An 8,929-nucleotide genomic window follows, 5' to 3' on the forward strand; every position below is an offset into this window, starting at 1 on the left:
GTTTTCGATTCTGCGCCTATACTGAAGAAAACGCGCCTTCAAAACGCGACAGAAAGTCGCGTTTTCTACCAAGTCGCGTTTTACAGCCTGATCAAAAATTGAAAACGCGACTTTAAATACGCGACTATAAGTCGCGTTTTATAACACAGTCGCGTTTTAGATCCTGCAAGATATGTGAAGAAACGCGACTTCACAAAACGCGGCTTGGTGGCGCGTTTTGATGAGTCGCGTTTTCGAAAAAAAAAATGCAGATTCCTTGATTCTCTTTTTTCTTCTTTTCCTCATATATATTTTCTTGTACCTTGAGTTGCTTATTGTGTATTTTCTATAGGTACATCACCACCGCAAAGGCTTAGGAATTACGGATCGCCGTTATATGTTTATTAAGCCTTTGTTATCACTTTTGTTTCTCATTTTCCATTTTTAGGTTATATCACTAATGGTTACCAAATGGAACTCATGAAGCGATGAAGACAAGCGAACAACATACCTTGAAGCTTCATATTCAATCACAACAATAGGGGAGTATTATTTTTTTTTATCTTGATTTTCCTTCTTACACATTGAGGACAATGTGTATGTTAAGTGTGGGGGGAAGAATTGAGATTATATACATTGTATGTGATTGACTTATTAGTTGCAAATATTGGACTTGTGTTAAAATTCAAAATTTTTCTAAAATCTTGTCCAAAATTGCAAACTTGCCCCAAAAATATTTAAATTTTTTCAATTTTATCCAAGGGGTAACAAGTTCCACACCATTAGTAGTTCAAACTCCTCCTACATTTGAGATAAATATATGTGATTTGGAAACTTCTTTTCTCATTTAACTTGGAAATGACTATTATGTGATTATAATTTTTGCATTTGTAGGAAAGTATATCGTGTAAAGTGGAGAAAATTATACCTATATTTTTTTTGCATATTTGATGAAATTTCTTTTCTTTATTGAATTTTATAAGTTAAGTGATAAATATGGTCAATAAGTGCAATACTCTTCTCATGATTATTCTTTTGAGGAATTTATTATTATCTATGCTGTAAAAAGAAAAAAAAAGTGGAAAGAAAAAAAAAAGAAAAAAGAAAAAAAGATTTATTCTACTCCAATGATTCTTGTACTTAGTAACCGGGAGTCTTCATCTACAAATGTCGACTTTCGCGTAAAACGGTACTTGAATTAAGAGTATGCCAAGCAACTTGAGTATGTGAAGTGTTGAGTAACCGGTGATCTTCATCTAAACATGTCGATTCTCGCGTCAAAAGACACTTTCACAACTTAAGTAATATTTAGCTACGTTATATAAATAAATATCCTTTTAAGTAGGATAAAGAGATGATCATGAGTTTAGGAAGCATTATTATTGACCATATGAGTTACTTGCGTATGAAATTAAGTAAGAATGAGAAATTGAATTAAACTTGTTATAATTACGGTATAATTGGCTCTCCTTTACTTGATATTATGAGTACTTGAACTTAATTGAATAATTGCATAATGGTTATTTACTTTGTTTTGAGGAAATGAAGTTGAAATGCTACATATGTTTATTTTCAAATTTTGGATCATTGTTGGTTTGTATTTTTATTGCTTGAGGACAAGCAATAGTTCAAGTGTGGGGGTATTTGATAAGAGTTTATTTTACGTATTTTTTGTGTGTTTTATTAGTTAATTTTGGTTTGATTATTTAGTTTAATAACTAAAATAACTAAGGTTTTGGTAAAAAACTACATTTTATGTTAAAATGGCTAAACATTGCATTTTATGGATTTTTATGGTAAAAACTTCATATTTTGTAGGTTTAATGATTCAATCATCAAATGAAGTGCATTGAGAAGATATTTGGATGATTGAAGATGGATTAAAGTGGTGAAAATAAAATATGAAGTGTAAAAAGGAAAAATGCAATTTGAATCAAGAAAAGTCAGGTTTTGACAACTCTGACACGTTTTTGTATTTTGACTATATCTGGAGCTACACAGATCGGATCAAGGTGATCTTGGTACCATTTTGAAGCTAAGAGATATATCTACATTTGGTATGAAGACATCAAAGTCCAGTTCAGCCGTTTTCATAGTCCAAAAGTTGAAATACCGAAATTCAACTCAGCTGTCCAAAGTGGAAAACAGAGCTCTGACCAGTGTTTAGTATTTCGATCATATCTCAGGCTACAAAGCTCAGATTTGGATGATTCTTGAAGCATTGGAAAGTTAACTCAAAGGGCTACAACTTTGGTGTTTTACAAAAAATTCAGTTCAGCCTTTATGATAGAGAAAATCGCAGCTGAAGTAAGGACAAAGTGAATACGCGAGTACACAAAACGTGACTTGTAACCGCGTTTTGTGTAGGCGCGTTTTCCGGCCGCAATTCTGCAATTTTGCTCAGTCAATTCTCTTGTGCTCTGACTACTTTCCAGCTACAATCTGCAAGAGAATTCGGTGCACATGCTTTAGAAGACAAAAGGGCAAGAAAGTTGGCATATTTTCAAGTCAAAAACAATGGCTATTGACTATCTTAACAATTTCAGATTTGGAAATCAAATGCAGCAAATTTGGACCAATGGAAAAGGAGCTTTTGGAGCAGTTTATATAGGGAGCAACCAGGACATGCAGAACTGGGGAGAAGGCTAGAGAAACTCACCAGAAATGTAGTTTTCACTAGAGTTTCCTTGGTTCATTAGTATAGTATAGGTAGAGTAGTTTATCCATCTTGTATTTGTAGTTAGATTTGGATGAAGATTGGAGGAGCAAAGATGAAGAGGTTGATCTCATGTGACAAGGGTGATATCTTTTCTACTACTTTCTCTCTTGTATTGGATTTCATGTTTAATTATAATACAAGTTGGCTTTGTGTTTTTATTATGTTTAGTTAAAGTTTATGCCTAGAGTTATGGTTGAACTTGCTATATTTTGTTAATGATGTTTATTTGGTTATTTGGTCATATTATTTTGAGCAAGCTATTTATCACTTTTGGTTATCTAATCATGATTAACTGGCCATTAATTATGATAATCTTAAGGTGTTAAGTTTGCAATGAAAATTGGAATTTAACACTAGTTCAAAGAAGTGATAAGCCTAGGGAGTACACTCACGAAAGTAGAGGTACACCTATGCGGCTTAAGTGACTTGTTTCATGTAATTTCATAGAAGAAATGAACTTGTAGTTAATTTCATAACCACGAGAGTAGGTATGGCTTAATTACAAGTATAGTTGATTCACTACGAAAGTAGGTTTCACATACATTAGGAAATTACGCCATAACTAATCAAGATAATAGCATTCACTTAACCGATAATCTCATTTGCAAGAGTAGTAAGGAATTCCATATCTCTAGGAGCTTTCTAGTGTTATTTTCTTAAATTTTACATTTGTGGTAGTCTAAATAATAAAGGAGTTTGAAAACATCGGTAATTGCATTCTTCCCTGTGGGATCGACCCTTAATACCCTATACTCGCTCACGATTCGTATACTTGCGATAAATCGCGTGTGGGGTATTTAGGAATTTATAAATGTAAAACTTGATTGGGATGAGCTTAATATTATATGTATACCCCGCGCACGTCACTAATCGTTCATGTTTACAACGAAATCTTAACCAAAGGAATTTGATCTTAGTGTGTTTTTCCTTTCGAAATTTTAAGTGTCGTAACGACTACTTCCCAAAGTATGTAAAAGTTCAACTACTTGAATTTACAATCTATCTGCGCGTTATATTCAATAAAAACAAATTATTCTCCTAAGGTAGCATTATAAACCTGGCGTTTTCGTCCCTTAAGTTCTATTTTTCTCACAACGAGTCGATGTAATAATCAATTCCTCATAGCCATATAGCCTATATATATGATCCAAGATATTTAAATGCATACATAGAGTTTTGGAGAAAAACTTAGTATTTATCTTGTTCTAATAATTCCTAGTTCCATAATTTAGGTAACTTGAATCCTTTAAGTCCAAAAATTCTATATTCTATCAAAGTATAGCGAGTTAAGGTGATTAAGTGGTAGCTACAACTTACCTTTTCTTATGAAAGTGGGAGTCTAGGTCCTAAGGATCTTTTAGAAATCAAAGTTCACTAGTTGATGAATTTCCTAAAGTTTTGCAGCTTAGTATTCATATGAACTTCCTTGCTTTTATCCTATATTTTGGGGTGAATTTCACAAGTAGGACTGTTATAATATAGTTTGATGAAGTTTTGGTCAGTTTTGATTCGAGTTTGATTTTAGAATTCAAAGTTAAACTCAAAATCTAATCACATGTCTTAGAATGGTTTGAGATAATTTTTCAACAATAGATAGTCAAGTTACTCCCCTTTAGTTCACTATTTTCTTGCTTAACTTCCTCAAATTCATGGTACATTTTACTATTATTCCGTTATAAATTGTTTTCGGTTAAGACCGAGCTAAAATTTCCAGAAATTTCAGAAATACAAACAAAATCATCCAATCCACCTGAGTCTGCCAAAACAGCTCTGCATGCCTGACCTGCTGCCATTTCTTTTTCTAAGATTCAATTATTTCCTCCCAGATCAGGACAACCACATTATACGGAGTAAAACAAAGGGGTTCAATTAGGCACTTGATTTGACCGTTTATTTGTTATAGTACTTCTAATAGCAGAGCAATTGAAATAAAGGATATTCATAGCGTACATACCCTTCGTAGCGTACATATAATTCATAGCGAAAGATTACAACTTCTAAAAGTGCTATTCTAGTTTAGGGTAACTATAACTTTTATTCCTCGGGTGAAGTCAAACCCTCTTGATTTGTGAAACATTCACTACTAGAACCTCGTTCATGACCATTGGCACGAATTACTTCCATCTGGCTCCTGGTCACTCTGCAGCGGACCTAGTTGTCTGCTGAGTACTTCCTCTTTTTAAATGCTCTAGGGCATTCCGAAATCTTGTGCTTGGTACTACCGCACCTCAAGCACTTTCCCTGTTTCCGCCAACATCCGTCCTTAGTATGGCCAGTTTTTCTACAATACCCACAATTTGCTCGAAAAGTGGCGGCCTGACTATTTCAAAGGTTTTCTTTATTTTCTTTCTCCAGTTCTACATTTTGGCGTAGCAGCTCAATTTTCTTTGAAATTCTACCTCATTTCGGAGAATGTCCATTTCCTTACGCACTTCTTCCAAAGTTGTCATCTTATTAGTTGGCATAAGTCAAATAGCTAACCTGCCAGACAAATCATAGGATCAGGATGAGCAACTATTCATACTGAAAGCTTGAGCCGTAATACTCTTTCATCCTTTTACTGATGGTTACTTCAAAATATAAATCCTACTACTTTCTACTTAATCCAGCGAGTTCTTAAGTATCACCAAGATTACCATCGTTAATCACTATCACGACAGAATAAGGAAGCCTTATCCCAAAGGAAATTTTCATGTCTTAGTGCACTATTCAATACTTACCTTCAAAGTTGTTTGAAACAATAGTCGTACTTCTTATTCTCACTAGGGTCTTATTATATTCCTTCGATTCAATCTTACTATTTTGAGATCAGATTCCCCAATGAAACCTCAGTAGACGAATTTCAAGAGTCACTCCATTTTCGCAACTCTTTTGGTTCCTAGGTTAGTTGATTGGCCTAAAGCTTTGGTATTCCACCGACCGTTCTAAGATATCAGTCCTATGGTCAAGAGGGGTAACTACGTGGGTGGGTTCCTTCTAAATTCCCATTGATGGTACCTTTGTTCGAAGTCTGTCTACCATTAGCTCTTGCAACAATTATAACGTCATTAAAGGCTTAACCTTCAAAATTTTACGTACCTTTCGTGACTTATAACGGAATATTAAATACACATTTGGAAAAATTGTGGTCTATATACATATACATATATATATATTTTTAGTCTCATAGTTCTATACACCACCTTGGTTACCCAAAGTTCACTCAGGTTAGTAATTATTTAATTCCCGGAACTAATAAATATTGCAGCGTTACAAAAATTAAACACGTAATCATCAAATTATATACTCACAATATAAGTCACATTGCATACCAAATTCATACAACTTCAAAAGCTAGATAGTTCACGAATACATTCAATATTTTCATACATAACTCAAACTTTAATCTTTATAAGCGTGAAAGAAAACAATACAACAATACACAAATTATCATAACCACATAGCTAGTAGCCTAACCCTTAGTTTAGGTTCAACTTAACCTTCATTAGTTTAGTCCTAGACAATCCTACTAGGCCCCCTTAGTAACACTAATCAATTCTCCTTAGTAAATTGTAGATCTACTACGTCTAGTGCCAAATCAAATAATATGATCATTACTTAAGTACATCAGTGGCTCTTAAGTATTCTAAATAAACTCAAACATTTCATTCATCAAGTTTTCTAATAACCTAACAACTAGGTATCTTTATTCCATTGGATATTAGCCCTGAATAGTCCTTCAATAAAATTCAAAGACCACAATGTCATCTAGAGCTCACCTTTAATTATTTGCAAATGATAACATACTAATCATGTGGCAAATTTATCAAACTTATCTCTCCTCCGGATTTAGAACCATTCACAACTGCATAGTTCTTGTTTAAACTGCTATTCCACTCAAATTCTAGGTCTAAAGCCACATTTTTGGGTAAGAGGTGACTTATATTCCCTTTACCATCGCATGACTAGTGAAATTTTCATCTCAAAACGGAATTGGCATTAATCTTCAAGGTCTCGCTATTGGTTTTTCACCTTAAACTCTCAAAAGCTAGACTTGGTCCTTTCGATTCTACTTCACCAAATTTAATCATGCTTTCTAGTCCCATCATAATGCGGTATAATAAATTCTTCACAATTTGCAAACACTCCATTAAATGTAATATTTAGTACTCGGGTACAAGAACCCAAAAATAAGATGATTCACAACTCAAGCTGGCCAGTCCCAAGCATGAATCACCTATATTTGAGGTTCCTACCCAACGTACATATCTAATATCCCCAACTATAGACTTTTGTTTCACACTTAACAAGTCAATCCCCACAGTCCGGGAACCTTTTCCCGGTTTGAGCTTGATAAAAGCTCTGATACCACCTGTGACGACCCCACTTCCCCCTAAGGCGAACCAGAGGGTTGGCGGGCCGTCTGCCCAACTCTCGCCAGGACTCACGCACGCACACTAACCCGAATCCTTCCGAAAAATAACCTAATCTATTACAAGACAACTTTTCCCAAATAGGATCATCCTTAAATCTACATTAACTTCAGAGATAGCAGTGATAAAAATAACCAGTCGAGGCTCTTAAACGTTCTACGTGCTACGTACCAACTTATAAAGTCGTACCAAACCAGGTAGATAAGTACATAAATCCATAATACAAACTTACAAGCCAAGTAATCAAATTAGGGTTTACACATTTTCCAGCTTCAAGTGGCAATCCACAAAGGAAAATACATCATCCCAAATAACACATTACAGCCCACAGAATAAGTCATAGGGTTCAAGTACAACCCAAAAGGAAAACATAAGTAAGTGTCCAGCTTTCAGTTTCCAGAACCTGTTAAGGAAAAACAATAAACGTGGGGTGAGCTAAATCTCAGTGGTGCCCCAAAACATGCAGTCACTTAAATCAAACAGCGAGTAATAATTTAAACAAATTGAACAATTAGGAAAGCGTATAACAGCACAGGGTAGGATACAGGGGCTCTCAGGAGCCATTTTCCTCGCTTGATCACCATTCATCGTAGTTGACCCTCCGTCAACTCTCACTACTTATAGTCCATGTAGATCCACTCATTTTAATCCTAACCCGTCACCGTTCATACCTCCGCTTCGGGCCCGTACTTCGTCTACCGACGCAGTATACTCGAGATATACCCGTAATAAAATTTGTCGAAGGATTCACCTAACGACTTTATTGTAGTTCGATTCAGGTGTCGAGGGATTCACCCAACGACGTAACTACATTTGGATTCAGTCATTATTGTAGTTGATTCAGGTGCCGAGGGATTCACCCAACGACGTAACTACATTTAGATTCAGTCATTATTGTAGTTGATTCAGGTGCCGAGGGATTCACCCAACGACGTAACTACATTTAGATTTAAAGATTCAGGAGAAAATGATTCACACAAGTCACCACTCGAACGGCCAGTGCGATAAGGTACACACTGCTCACTTCGATGGATCAAAACTCATTTTGCAATCTATCACATATCGAGTCAAGAAAGCACTTAATTCAAGTAGGAAAGAACAGGCAGGGACATTCACCAAGAGTGAAGTTCAGATGTCAAGTTGGAAATCGAATTCCGCGTCCTCGCAAAATCCTAAAAACCAAATTTTGAAACTATAAGTTTCTACTCAGCTTTTAAGCTTATAGACATCGAGGTATATTTAATATACTACTAGTCTACTTTTCCTTAGAAGAATCAAGAGTCCCTTAGGTTAAAACTTGACAAAAGTAGAAGAAATGTTTATTATAGTTTTCCTTAAGATACTTATCCTTATAAAAGGGTAACTAATATTATTTTTCTTGAAATAAGTCGACAAACCTCTTAATATCCATGTTAGGAAGTTACTTGAACATTTCTTTAAAGTTACGGCTTTTTGCAAAAACTATCCTTGAAAACTATTTTTCCTAAAATAGGGTTTCTTGCCGAGCAAGTTTTCCAAGCTTTTCACTAAGATTAGTAGGACTCGTATCTTGGAATTTTTCCTATAGTTAACTATCCTAGTGCAAAGCTTAAGGAAAGAAAAGGAATTAAAATAAGGCTCAGAGTTTTCAAAAGCTATAGAACTTAATTACTATAGCTATCAAGGCTAGATTGAGCTAAAGAGAATTATCGAGTTGGAAAGTTTTAGGCAAAACACTAGATATGGAGTTTTATAATATACTACTAGCTGGAAAATATTTTTGGTTAATTTTGATCACAGCTACTCGAGTTCGCAAGGTCGATACAACTTCCACAGCTCC

General features: G+C 34.9%; 1 long non-coding RNA gene across 1 annotated transcript; it reads right to left on the reverse strand.

Moving 5' to 3' along the window:
* Positions 1–7,350: 7,350 nt before the first annotated feature.
* Positions 7,351–8,280, reverse strand: LOC140006350 (uncharacterized). The gene is made up of 2 exons (XR_011813973.1): positions 8,227–8,280; positions 7,351–7,513 (listed from the first exon to the last, which is right to left on the reverse strand). It is a non-coding gene; the product is annotated as an uncharacterized lncRNA (long non-coding RNA).
* Positions 8,281–8,929: the final 649 nt, after the last annotated feature.

The sequence above is a fragment of the Coffea arabica genome, chromosome 5e (assembly GCF_036785885.1).
Source record: "Coffea arabica cultivar ET-39 chromosome 5e, Coffea Arabica ET-39 HiFi, whole genome shotgun sequence".
In the NCBI taxonomy this organism is placed as follows: Eukaryota; Viridiplantae; Streptophyta; class Magnoliopsida; order Gentianales; family Rubiaceae; genus Coffea; species Coffea arabica.